The sequence below is a fragment of the Bombina bombina genome, chromosome 2 (genome assembly GCF_027579735.1).
Source record: "Bombina bombina isolate aBomBom1 chromosome 2, aBomBom1.pri, whole genome shotgun sequence".
In the NCBI taxonomy this organism is placed as follows: domain Eukaryota; kingdom Metazoa; phylum Chordata; class Amphibia; order Anura; family Bombinatoridae; genus Bombina; species Bombina bombina.
This window is the reverse complement of record NC_069500.1, coordinates 1,090,007,296-1,090,021,395: the sequence shown is the minus strand read 5'-3', so window position 1 is coordinate 1,090,021,395 and position 14,100 is coordinate 1,090,007,296. Positions and strand designations below refer to the sequence as shown.

The 14,100-nt window shown below is 39.1% G+C and overlaps 1 protein-coding gene across 3 annotated transcripts in view; it reads left to right on the top strand.

Annotated features, from left to right (window-relative positions):
• NR3C2 (nuclear receptor subfamily 3 group C member 2) overlaps positions 1–14,100 on the top strand; it is an 869,318-nt gene that overhangs the window by 792,274 nt on the left and 62,944 nt on the right. The window lies entirely within an intron of this gene.

The following is a 14,100-nucleotide window of genomic DNA, read 5'->3' as shown; positions in this document are numbered from 1 at the left end:
AAAGATTTTTTATCTGATACAGTCATTACTGCTGCTTAAAAGGAAACATAAAAGCAGTATTTACACTTAATTCTTATTATGAGGCAACATTTTAATGAAAATAAAAGTCAAATCCCATTCATTTCTGCTATGATCTTGCTATAGAATGATTTTAGATGGCTAGTGTGTAACCCAGATATCTTGCTAAAGCATCTGTTCACAACCTCAAGTGTCACACGTCTGGTCTTTAGTATCTGTTATCCAGAGCACAGGTTACTTACTGCTGCAGCCACTGATTGACCAACTGTGCTCAAGCACAGATACTCTCAAATCATGGTCTGTTGATGACCCTTTGGGACAGCTTTACCCATTACTATTGATGGTCTTTATAGACAAATACTATCTATCTAATGAAACGTAAGGGGAATGCTCCTTATTAAAGTTGTTTATGCTTTTTTTTTTTAAAAGTCAATTGTAAAATACACAAAAGGAAAGCCACACTGAGCAGTTCAGTAGATGTCATGTGAAATAAACATGTGTACTGACCATTACTTACAGTTGTTATATTTACCATTCATTTAAAACGGCGTGTAATTTTCTGCCTCTCTGTACCCACTTCCTCTGTTGTTTTGTGCTTCATTCATTCCCTTTACCTCTTGGTTTGATCACTTCCCTCTCTGTTTTACTCCTCTCTCTGTCATACTGCCATGTAAGGTAAAGGGACATTTCTACAGTGCACCAATGCCACATGAATGGTTGCTAAACAGTCTATGGACACAATGGAAACACAACCTTAGCAAAGGTATTTTAGACACACAACATTTCCGACCTCCACTTCCCAAGTTTGCTCAGACAAAAAGAACATGCTTTCCCTCTGTGACTGGCATATACAATAGGCCAATCACAGAGTGTCATGGTTTCTGAACAGAGACTTTGCATGTTGAAGAGTTTTTAGTGACATTTGCTTGCACCTCAGATTATTTACCTACAGTAATTACAGAAACATTAAAATGACAAAATTCATGATTCTTATAAGTGGCGTTTCATTATTCTGTGCCAGTGCTTATTTGGTCTTGTATTGTGCACAGCCACTTTTGAACTGTGACCTTGCTCATGACATCACCAGCCCAAACTGCACATGCAGATACACACATATTCAGTTCCTTTGGGACTGAAGAACAATTGGATAGTGGTTGGTATTCTACTTAGGGAATGAGGCAAAGCAAGAATAAATACTTTCAGGCCCATTTATCAAGCTCCGTACGGAGCTTGAAGGGCCGTGTTTCTGGCGAGTCTTCAGACTCGCCAGAAACACAACTTATGAAGCAGCGGTCTAAAGACCGCTGCTCCATAAACCTGTCCGCCTGCTCTGAGCAACCTGACAGGAATCACCGGAAATCAACCCAATCGAGTACGATCGGGTTGATTGACACCCCCCTGCTGGTGGCGTTGCTGGCGGGCGGCGTTGCACCAGCAGCTCTTGTGAGCTGCTGGTGCAATGTTAAATGCGGAGAGTGTATTGCTCTCCGCATTTAGCGAGGTGTTGCGGACCTGATCCGCACTGTCAGATCAGGTCCGCAAGCCCTTTGATAAATTGGGGCCATTGTATCTATAAAAGCTGCACATTTAACAGCCTAAATACAAGATGATTAATGATTCCTGTTTAGAAAGCATCATACTGTATTTGTGTTTCATGTATATTCTTTGGGTATTCAAAAAAAATAATAATGTATATATATTTATACACTCTCTCTCTCTATCTATCTATCTATCTATCTATATATATATATATATATATTATTCAAAAGAAAATGTAAACTACGCCCAGGTGCTGAAAAAAATATATTTTCTTTCATTTAATTTTGTTGATGTATTCTCTATACCTACTAGCCCATAGGACTTGGAACCTATCCAGGCAGCAAGTACTGCTGTAGTTAATAAGTCTGATCCGAAAATCTGGGCAAATCTCCAGAATTTTGTGTTTTGTATGAGTTCAGTTTATTTGTAGGGTTTATTTCTACTTTATTTTTAATCTAGCCTCAATGTTGGTGCAATAATTGTCAAATGCTGCAGTAAAGGAAAGTAATAGCACTTGAAAACAACAGGAATTGCTAGAGTTGAAGATTGGTGTAACACCTGAGTACAAATCTTGTTTTCCTGTCTTCTATTCATCACAGTAATTGTATTAGTGTAGAGAACCTCATTGTCATTACACGACCACTGGGGGAGGGGGATCTCCTCTGTGTGTTAACCTCGTTTTTACCCAGTGCATTATGGGTCATTGAAAGGTGTTTCATCTTATGTGAGGACCAGAATAGTTATTTAAGTATGTTTTTGTCTATAGAATGTAAAGAGTGATGATGATTCTCAGATCCTGTATTTTTGTTTTTCTTTATTAAATCAGGGGATGCCCTGAAGAAAGCCTGTGTCACTTTGTATTTGCTTCCTTCACTCTCGGCATAGGTAGCATTCTTCAGCTATGCACCAATGGGTGTGCTTGTTTGGTGCAAGGGGGTTCTGTCAGTTTTTTCTAACCATCATGGCCATCAGAATAATAAAATACTGTGCATTTATTATATCAACAGGCAACAGCACATATGCCCATTATTCATATTCTTGTACTGGGTTTCAGATGTGGTTGATCTTTTTACAATATAACATCAAGTGTTAGTGGAGAAGGAGACCGCAGTGCTTATCAGGGAATATATCTTAAACAGCTATTGCAGCCCATTTCACTTATTATGTTATGTTATGTGAAACATAAGTAGAATATGTTGGAAGTACTGGATTTAAAGGGACATTAACAACATTTTCATTGTTGAATCTAAAAGATTGCATTTTAATAAGAAATATACGGCTAGATTTAGAGTTCTGCGGCCAAAGGGGTGCGTTAGCTACGCATGCTTTTTTCCCCCCGCACCTTTTAAATACCGCTGGTATTTAGAGTTCACAGAATGGCTGCATTTTCAGTTCGTTAGGCTCCAAAAAGGGAGCGTAGAGCATAATTTAATGCTACTGCAACTCTAAATTCCAGCGGTGCTTACGGACGCGGCCAGCTTAAAAAAACGTGCTCGTGTACGATTTCCCCATAGAAAACAATGGGGCCATTTGAGCTGAAAAAAAATCTAACACCTGCGAAAAAGCAGCGTTCAGCTCCTAACGCAGCCCCATTGTTTTCTATGGGGAAACACTTCCTACGTCTGCACCTAACACTCTAACATGTACTCCGAGTCTAAACACCCCTAACCTTACACTTATTAACCCCTATTCTGCCGCCCCCGCTATCGCTGACCCCTGCATATTATTATTAACCCCAAATCTGCCGCTCCGTAAACCGCCGCTACCCACATTATCCCTATGTACCCCTAACACCGCCGACCCCTATATTATATTTATTAACCCCTAATCTGCCCCCCACAACGTCGCCTCCACCTACCTACAATAATTAACCCCTAATCTGCCGACCAAACCACACCGCTACTATAATAAAGTTATTAACCCCTAATCCGCCTCACTCCCGCCTCAATAACCCTATAATAAATAGTATTAACCCCTAATCTGCCCTCCCTAACATCGCTGACACCTAATTTCAAACATTAACCCCTAATCTGCCGACCGGAGCTCACCGCTATTCTAATATATTTTTTAACCCCTAAAGCTAAGTCTAACCCTAACACCCCCCTAAGTTAAATATAATTTAAATCTAATGAAATAAATTAACTATTATTAAATAACTTATTCCTATTTAAAGCTAAATACTTACCTGTAAAATAAACCCTAATATAGCTACAATATAAATTATAATTATATTGTAGCTATTTTAGGATTAATATTTATTTTACAGGCAACTTTGTAATTATATTAACCAGGTACAATAGCTATTAAATAGTTAATAACTATTTAATAGTTACCTAGTTAAAATAATTACAAAATTACCTGGAAAATAAATCCTAACCTAAGTTACAATTAAACCTAACACTACACTATCAATAAATTAATTAAATAAAATACCTACAATTATCTACAATTAAACCTAACACTACACTATCAATAAATTATTTAAATACAATACCTACAAATAAATACAATTAAATAAACTAACTATAGTACAAAAAATAAAAAAGAACTAAGTTACAAAAAATAAAAAAATATTTACAAACATTAGAAAAATATTACAACAATTTTAAACTAATTAAACCTACTCTAAGCCCCCTAATAAAATAACAAAGCCCCCCAAAATAAAAAAAATGCCCTACCCTATTCTAAATTCAAAAAGTTCAAAGCTCTTTTACCTTACCAGCCCTTAAAAGGACCTTTTGTGGGGCATGCCCCAAATAATTCAGCTCTTTTGCCTGTAAAAAAAACATACAATACCCCCCCTCAACATTACAACCCAGCACCCATATACCCCTAATCTAACCCAAACCCCCCTTAAATAAACTTAACACTAAGCCCCTGAAGATCTCCCTACCTTGTCTTCACCTCACCGGGTTCACCGATCGGTCCAGAAGAGGGTCCGAAGTCTTGATCCAAGCGGCGGCTGAAGAACTCCATCATCAGGCTGAAGTCGGAAGTCCATCATCGGGATGAAGTCTTCTATCAAGCCGCATCTTCAATCTTCTTTCTTCCGGAGCGGAGCGGAGCCATCTTCTTCCCAGCCGACGCGGATCCAACCTCTTCAAGCGACGCCTACTCGCCGAATGACGGTTCCTTTAAATGACGTCATCCAAGATGGCGTCCCTCGAATTCCGATTGGCTTATAGGATTCTATCAGCCAATCGGAATTAAGGTAGGAAAATTCTGATTGGCTGATGGAATCAGCCAATCAGATTGAGCTCGCATTCTATTGGCTGATCGGAATAGCCAATAGAATGCGAGCTCAATCTGATTGGCTGATTGGATCAGCCAATCGGATTGAACTTGAATCTGATTGGCTGATTCCATCAGCCAATCAGAATATTCCTACCTTAATTCCGATTGGCTGATAGAATCCTATCAGCCAATCGGAATTCGAGGGACGCCATCTTGGATAACGTTATTTAAAGGAACCGTCATTCGGCGAGTAGGCGTCGCTTGAAGAGGTTGGATCCGCATCGGCTGGGAAGAAGATGGCTCCGCTCCGCTCCGGAAGAAAGAAGATTGAAGATTCGGCTTGATAGAAGACTTCATCCCGATGATGGACTTCCGACTTCAGCCCAATGATGGAGTTCTTCAGCCGCCGCTTGGATCAAGACTTCGGACTCTCTTCTGGACCGATCGGTGAACCCGGTGAGGTGAAGACAAGGTAGGGAGATCTTCAGGGGCTTAGTGTTAGGTTTATTTAAGGGGGGTTTGGGTTAGATTAGGGGTTTGTGGGTGGTGGCTTGTAATGTTGGGGGGGGGGTATTGTATGTTTTTTTTTTACAGGCAAAAGAGCTGAATTCTTTGGGGCATGCCCCGCAAAGGGCCCTTTTCAGGGCTGGTAAGGTAAAAGAGCTTTGAACTTTTTTAATTTAGAATAGGGTAGGGCCTTTTTTTATTTTGGGGGGCTTTGTTATTTTATTAGGGGGCTTAGAGTAGGTGTAATTAGTTTAAAATTGTTGTAATATTTTTCTAATGTTTGTAAATATTTTTTTATTTTTTGTAACTTAGTTCTTTTTTATTTTTTGTACTTTAGTTAGTTTATTTAATTGTATTTATTTGTAGGTATTGTATTTAAATAATTTATTGATAGTGTATTGTTAGGTTTAATTGTAGATAATTGTAGGTATTGTATTTAATTAATTTATTGATAGTGTAGTGTTAGGTTTAATTGTAACTTAGGTTAGGATTAATTTTACAGGTAATTTTGTAATTATTTTAACTAGGTAACTATTAAATAGTTATTAACTATTTAATAGCTATTGTACCTGGTTAATATAATTACAAAGTTGCCTGTAAAATAAATATTAATCCTAAAATAGCTACAATATAATTATAATTTATATTGTAGCTATATTAGGGTTTATTTTACAGGTAAGTATTTAGCTTTAAATAGGAATAATTTATTTAATAAGAGTTAATTTATTTCGTTAGATTTAAATTATATTGTGTTAGGGTTAGGGTTAGAATTAGCTTTAGGGGTTAAAAAATTTATTAGAATAGCGGTGAGCTCCGGTCGGCAGATTAGGGGTTAATGTTTGAAGTTAGGTGTCGGCGATGTTAGGGAGGGCAGATTAGGGGTTAATACTATTTATTATAGGGTTATTGAGGCGGGAGTGAGGCGGATTAGGGGTTAATAACTTTATTATAGTAGCGGTGCGGTCCACTCGGCAGATTAGGGGTTAATACGTGTAGGTAGGTGGCGGCGACTTTGGGGGGGCAGATTAGGGGTTAATAAATATAATATAGGGGTCGGCGGTATTAGGGGCAGCAGATTAGGGGTACATAGGGATAATTTAGCTGGCAGCGGTGTACGGAGCGGCAGATTAGGGGTTAAAAAATTTAATAGAGTGGCGGCGATGTGGGGGGACCTCGGTTTAGGGGTACATAGGTAGTTTATGGGTGTTAGTGTACTTTAGAGCACAGTAGTTAAGAGCTTTATAAACCGGCGTTAGCCCAGAAAGCTCTTAACTCCTTTTTTTTTTTCTGCGGCTGGAGTTTTGTCGTTAGATTTCTAACGCTCACTTCAGCCACGACTCCGGCGTTAGAAAGATCCCATTGAAAAAAAAAAGATCCCATTGAAAAGATAGGATACGCAATTGACGTAAGGGGATCTGCGGTATGGAAAAGTCACGGCTGCAAAGTGAGCGTTAGACCCTTTCCTGACTGACTCCAAATACCAGAGGGCGGTAAAAACCAGCGTTAGGAGCCTCTAACGCTGGTTTTCACGGCTACGGCCCAACTCTAAATCTAGCCGATAGATTTCTTGCTTTTTTATGGAAATGAATATTCCTGTGCTGGAAAATAAACTTTGTTTTTGTTTTGTTATGATTGTGTGGCTGTAGAAGTTTATCATCGATTGAGCTTTAATCCTGCTGACAAGCCGTGTGCAGACATGCACATTTTTGTTACTTTCAAAATTAAATTAAACAGCTTTAAATGGCTATTAATGTGGAACATGTAATTTTATTACTAGTAACCCTGCAAATCTAAGGGCTTAATCCCTGCAAATAGGTTAAGCACATAGTTAAAATACTGCTGTGGAGCTGCAGAGCACTGGTGGTGCTGAGCAGAAACTACTGGTCACCCAGTCAGCAGCGGTAGCAGCACAGATGATTTTTGCAACTAGCTCTAATGATTGGATTGGTGTAGGGCTCCTATACATCACTTTAACTATGTATTTAACCCCGTTTGCAAGGATTAAAAACATAGGCCCAGATTACAGTGGATCGCTATTGATAGCGCAGAGTGTGCTACCCATATTGTGATCCTGCACTAAGAATAGCTCACAATCTAGTATTACAAGTCAATGGTTAAATATATTAACCATAGAATGTTAGCTCGCCTTATACGTTAAATGGATAGCGCGGCTGTTCTAACATCACTCATATTACAAGTGGTGAGTTCTAGTTATTGCATCGGAAGTAGCGCACATATTACAGTTTCAAAGTAAACGCGATCGCTTGAACACAATTGAATTTAACGCACATTGGCATATGTTACGCTTGATTAAAAAATGTTAAAAAACACATAAAAAATACATTAAAAAGTGTAGTTACACTAATGATATCATCATCTAATAAAAATATTAAAATATAATTGCATAAAAAAGTTATAAGGGCTCAAAAATATGAGGTGTCATGTGATAAGAAAAAATTTGCAGGCAAATGGTTTTAACATAGAGATAAATACACATACATGTCTATATATGTATGTATAAATATATGTATACATATATATATATATATGTATATATATATATTTTGCGTAGATGTGTAGTTATGTATTTATATGTATATACAGACATATATGCACATATAAATACATATGTACACATATAGAAAATTGAATTGGAGCTCTTTACAGTCAAGTAGATGATATTTGTAAATAGATATTCCTATATATCTGTATATATATCTCAAAATCAGTAGAAATAAAAAGCGCTGGATCGTATATTGCTAGTTGTAAAAATCAGGAAAGACTAGTTTATTCCTATAGCAGCTGTTCCTAATGGAGTATATTGTGTACGACCCCTCAGTGGTACGCTTAATAGTAGATAAAAATATGTTGCAAGTGGTGGTACAGCGCTGTATAGAAAAATACTATTACTGCTAGTTATAATAATATGGGACCTGAATACCCTGTATTTTGTTCTTATGCTCAGCTAAATACACTGTATAGGTTGTAAATTAATATACCTTATTCAGTAACACTCTTACAGGTCTTAGTTAATAATTAACCTCCTTATTATTAGATCTAGTACAAGAGTTCAATACTTCAATAGTCGATATGGTGTACAGTTCATAAAACTGATCCAAAGTAAAATAAAGCTGAGTGATTATGATCCCCGTCAGGGTTCCTACTTACATTCCTTGACCTCAATCTAATGAGGTAAGTGCCGCACCATAAGGAGGAACATACACAGAGATTTGCACAACTTCCTTGTTCAGCTTTTTTGGGGGATGGTAGAATCTTCCTCTGCTTTAATGCTCCGCTTTGTGGGGGATGGTAGAATCTTCCTCCGCTCACGTTTTGAAGGTAATGACCCTCGGGTCCCTTCTTCATCAGAGGAGTCCTCTTTAACTAAACAAATTAAACAAACACACACACACACATATATATATATATATATATATATATATATATATACAGTCATATGCAAAAGTTTAGGCACACCTGACAATTTCCATGATTTTCATTTATAAATAATTGGGTGTTTGGATCAACAATTTCATTTTAATCTATCAAATAACTGAAGTACACAGTAATATTTCAGTAGTTAAATGAGCTTTATTGGATTAACAGAAAATGTGCAATATGCATCAAAATGAAATTAGACAGGTGCATAAATTTGGGCACCCTTGTCATTTTGTTGATTTGAATACATGTAACTACCTAGCACTAATTAATTGGAAAAGGTATTTAAGGGGCCAATTGCAAATTATTGGTCTCTTTGACTCTCCTCTGAAGAGTGGCAACATGGGGGCCTCAATACAACTCTCAAATGACCTGAAAACAAAGATTCTTCAACATTATGGTTTACTGGAAGGCTACAAAAAGCTTTCACAGAGATTTAAGCTGTCAGTGTCCACTGTAAGGAACATAGTGAGGAAATGGAAGATCACAGGCACAGTTCTTGTTAAGGCCAGAAGTGGCAGGCCACGTAAAATATCGGAGAGACAAAGGCAAAGGATGGTAAGATCGGTCAAAAACAGCCCACAGACCACCTCCAAAGACCTACAACATCATCTTGCTGCAGATGGTGTCACTTTGCATCGTTCAACAATTCAGCACACTCTGCACAAGGAGAAGCTGTATGGGAGAGTGATGCGGAAGAAGCCTTTTCTGCACACACGCCACAAACAGAGTCGCTTGAGGTATGCAAACGCACATTTGGACAAGCCAGCTTAATTTTGGAAGAAGGTGCTGTGGACTGATGAAACAAAGATTGAGTTATTTAGTCATAACAAGAGGCATTATGCATGGTGGTAAAAGAACACAGCGTCCAAGACAAACACTTGCTACCCACAGTAAAATATGGTGGATGTTCCATCATGCTGTGGGGCTGTGTGGCCAGTGCCGGTACTGGGAATCTTGTTAAAGTTGTGGGCCGCATGGTCTCCACTCAATATCATCAGATACTTGAGAATAATGTTGAGGAAAATGTCTCAAAGTTGAAGTTATGCCGGGGCTGGGTATTTCAACAAGTCAATGACCCAAAGCACTGCTCAAAATCTACTCTGTCATTTATGCAGAGGAACAAGTACAATGTTCTGGGATGGCCATCCCAGTCCCCAGACCTGAATATCATTGAAAATCTGTGGGGTAATTTGAAGCGGGCTGTCCATGCTCGGCCAGAATCCAGACACTCATTACAGGCTATAGGAAGTGTCTAGAGGCTGTTATTTCTGCTAAAGGAGGATCTACTAAATATTGATGCAATATTTCTGTTGGGGTGCCCAAATTTATGCACCTGTCTAATTTCGTTTGGATGCATATTGCATATTTTCTGTTAATCCAATAAACCTCATTTCACTACTGAAATATTACTGTGTCCTTCAGTTATTTGATAGATCAAAATGAAATTGCTGATCCAAACACACAATTATTTATAAATGAAAATCATCTAAATTGTCAGGGGTGCCTAAACATTTGCATACGACTGTATATATATATATATATATAAATTGTACCAAAATAACATCAAATATATGTAGAAATATGAATGTATGATTAAATAGAACATATTTTTCTATGTGAAGAACATTGGAATGTGAAATATTCATATTTCTCCAACATAGGTGTGTCCGGTCCACGGCGTCATCCTTACTTGTGGGATATTCTCTTCCCCAACAGGAAATGGCAAAGAGCCCAGCAAAGCTGGTCACATGATCCCTCCTAAGCTCCGCCTACCCCAGTCATTCTCTTTGCCGTTGCACAGGCAACATCTCCACGGAGATGGTTAAGAGTTTTTTGGTGTTTAAATGTAGTTTATATCCTTCAATCAAGTGTTTGTTATTTTAAAATAGTGCTGGTATGTACTATTTACTCTGAAACAGAAAAGAGATGAAGATTTCTGTTTGTAAGAGGAAGATGATTTTAGCAAACGTTACTAAAATCGATTGCTGTTTCCACACAGGACTGTTGAGATGAAGTAACTTCAGTTGGGGGAAACAGTTGGCAGACTTTTCTGCTTGAGGTATGACTGGCCACATTTCTAACAAGACTTTGTAATGCTGGAAGGCTGTCATTTTCCCTATGGGGACCGGTAAGCCATTTTCTTAGATTAAGTAAAAGAATAAAGGGCTTCATAAGGGCTTAAAAAACTGGTAGACATTTTTCTGGGCTAAAACGATTACTTTGCTAAGCATATTTTGCAGATTATAACTCTTAATAGTTATTATAATCTTGGGGATTGTTTTAAAAAAACGGCAGGCACTGTATTGGACACCTTTTTCAGATGGGGGCCTTTTCTAGTCATAGACAGAGCCTCATTTTCGCGCCACTAATGCGCAGTTGTTTTTGGAGAGCAAGGCATGCAGATGCATGTGTGAGGAGCTAAGAACCACTGAAAAAGCTTATAGAAGGCGTCATTTGGTATCGTATTCCCCTCTGGGCTTGGTTGGGTCTCAGCAAAGCAGATACCTGGGACTGTATAGGGGTTAAATGTAAAAACGGCTCCGGTTCCGTTATTTTAAGGGTTAAAGCTTTCAAATTTGGTGTGCAATACTTTTAAGGCTTTAAGACACTGTGGTGAAATTTTGGTGAATTTTGAACATTTCCTTCATACTTTTTCACATATTCAGTAATAAAGTGTGTTCAGTTTAAAATTTAAAGTGACAGTAACGGTTTTATTTTAAAACGTTTTTTGTGCTTTGTTGACAAGTTTAAGCCTGTTTAACATGTCTGAACCATCAGATAAGCGATGTTCTATATGTATGAAAGCCAAGGTTTCTCCCCATTTAAATTTATGTGATGATTGTGCCATAGTGTCCAAACAAAGTAGGGACAATGATGCCACAGATAATGATATTGCCCAAGATGATTCCTCAAATGAGGGGAGTAAGCATGATACTGCATCATCCCCTTCTGTGTCTACACCAGTTTTGCCCACACAAGAGGCCCCTAGTACATCTAGTGCGCCAATACTTATTACCATGCAACAATTAACGGCTGTAATGGATAATTCTATTGCAAACATTTTATCCAAAATGCCTACTTATCAGAGAAAGCGCGATTGCTCTGTTTTAAACACTGAAGAGCAAGAGGACGCTGATGATAACTGTTCTGACATACCCTCACACCAATCTGAAGGGGCCAGGAGGGAGGTTTTGTCTGAGGGAGAAATTTCAGATTCAGGAAAAATTTCTCAACAAGCTGAACCTGATGTTGTAACATTTAAATTTAAATTAGAACATCTCCGCGCACTGCTTAAGGAGGTATTATCTACTCTGGATGATTGTGACAATTTGGTCATTCCAGAGAAATTATGTAAGATGGACAAGTTCCTAGAGGTTCCGGTGCCCCCCGATGCTTTTCCTATACCCAAGCGGGTGGCGGACATAGTAAATAAGGAGTGGGAAAGGCCCGGCATACCTTTTGTTCCTCCCCCTATATTTAACAAATTATTTCCTATAGTCGACCCCAGAAAGGACTTATGGCAGACAGTCCCCAAGGTCGAGGGGGCGGTTTCTACTCTAAACAAACGCACTACTATTCCTATAGAAGATAGTTGTGCTTTCAAAGATCCTATGGATAAAAAATTAGAGGGTTTGCTTAAAAAGATGTTTGTTCAGCAAGGTTACCTTCTACAACCAATTTCATGCATTGTTCCTGTCACTACGGCAGCGTGTTTCTGGTTCGAAGAACTAGAAAAGTCGCTCAATAAAGAATCTTCGTATGAGGAGGTTATGGACAGAGTTCATGCACTTAAATTGGCTAACTCTTTTATTTTAGATGCCGCTTTGCAATTAGCTAGATTAGCGGCGAAAAATTCAGGGTTTACTATCGTGGCGCGCAGAGCGCTTTGGCTAAAGTCTTGGTCAGCGGATGTGTCTTCCAAGACAAAATTGCTTAACATCCCTTTCAAGGGTAAAACACTGTTTGGTCCTGATTTGAAAGAGATTATTTCAGACATCACCGGGGGAAAGGGCCACGCCCTCCCTCAGGATAGGTCTTTTAAGGCTAAAAATAAGCCTAATTTTCGTCCCTTTCGCAGAAACGGACCAGCCTCTAATTCTACATCCTCTAAGCAAGAGGGTAATACTTCACAACCCAAACCAGCCTGGAGACCGATGCAAGGCTGGAACAAGGGTAAGCAGGCCAAGAAGCCTGCCACTGCTACCAAAACAGCATGAAGGGATGGCCCCCGATCCGGGACCGGATCTGGTGGGGGGCAGACTTTCTCTCTTTGCTCAGGCTTGGGCAAGAGATGTTCAGGATCCTTGGGCACTAGAAATAGTTTCTCAAGGTTATCTCCTAGAATTCAAGGAACTACCCCCAAGGGGAAGGTTCCACAGGTCTCAATTAGCTTCAAACCAAATAAAAAGACAGGCATTCTTACATTGTGTAGAAGACCTGTTAAAGATGGGAGTAATTCATCCAGTTCCAATAGGAGAACAAGGGATGGGGTTTTACTCCAACCTGTTCATAGTTCCCAAAAAAGAGGGAACATTCAGACCAATTTTAGATCTCAAGATCCTAAACAAATTTCTCAGGGTTCCATCGTTCAAAATGGAAACCATTCGAACGATCCTTCCCACCATCCAGGAAGGTCAATTTATGACCACGGTGGATTTAAAGGATGCGTACCTACATATTCCTATCCACAAGGAACATCATCAGTGCCTAAGGTTCGCTTTTCTGGACAAGCATTACCAGTTTGTGGCACTTCCATTCGGATTAGCCACTGCTCCGAGAATTTTCACAAAGGTACTAGGGTCCCTTCTAGCGGTTCTAAGGCCAAGGGGCATTGCAGTAGTACCTTACTTGGACGACATCCTGATTCAAGCGTCGTCTCTGTCAAAAGCAAAGGCTCATACGGACATCGTCCTAGCCTTTCTCAGATCTCACGGATGGAAAGTGAACAAGGAAAAAAGTTCTCTGTCCCCGTCAACAAGAGTTCCCTTCTTGGGAACAATAATAGATTCTTTAGAAATGAGGATTTTTCTGACAGAGGTCAGAAAATCAAAAATTCTAAGCTCTTGTCAAGTACTTAATTCTGTTCTTCGTCCTTCCATAGCGCAGTGCATGGAAGTAATAGGATTGATGGTTGCAGCAATGGACATAGTTCCTTTTGCACGAATTCATCTAAGACCATTACAACTGTGCATGCTCAGACAGTGGAATGGGGATTATACAGACTTGTCTCCGACGATTCAAGTAGATCAAAGGACCAGAGATTCACTCCGTTGGTGGCTGATCCTGGACAACCTGTCACAGGGAATGAGCTTCCGCAGACCAGAGTGGGTCATTGTCACGACCGACGCCAGTCTGGTGGGC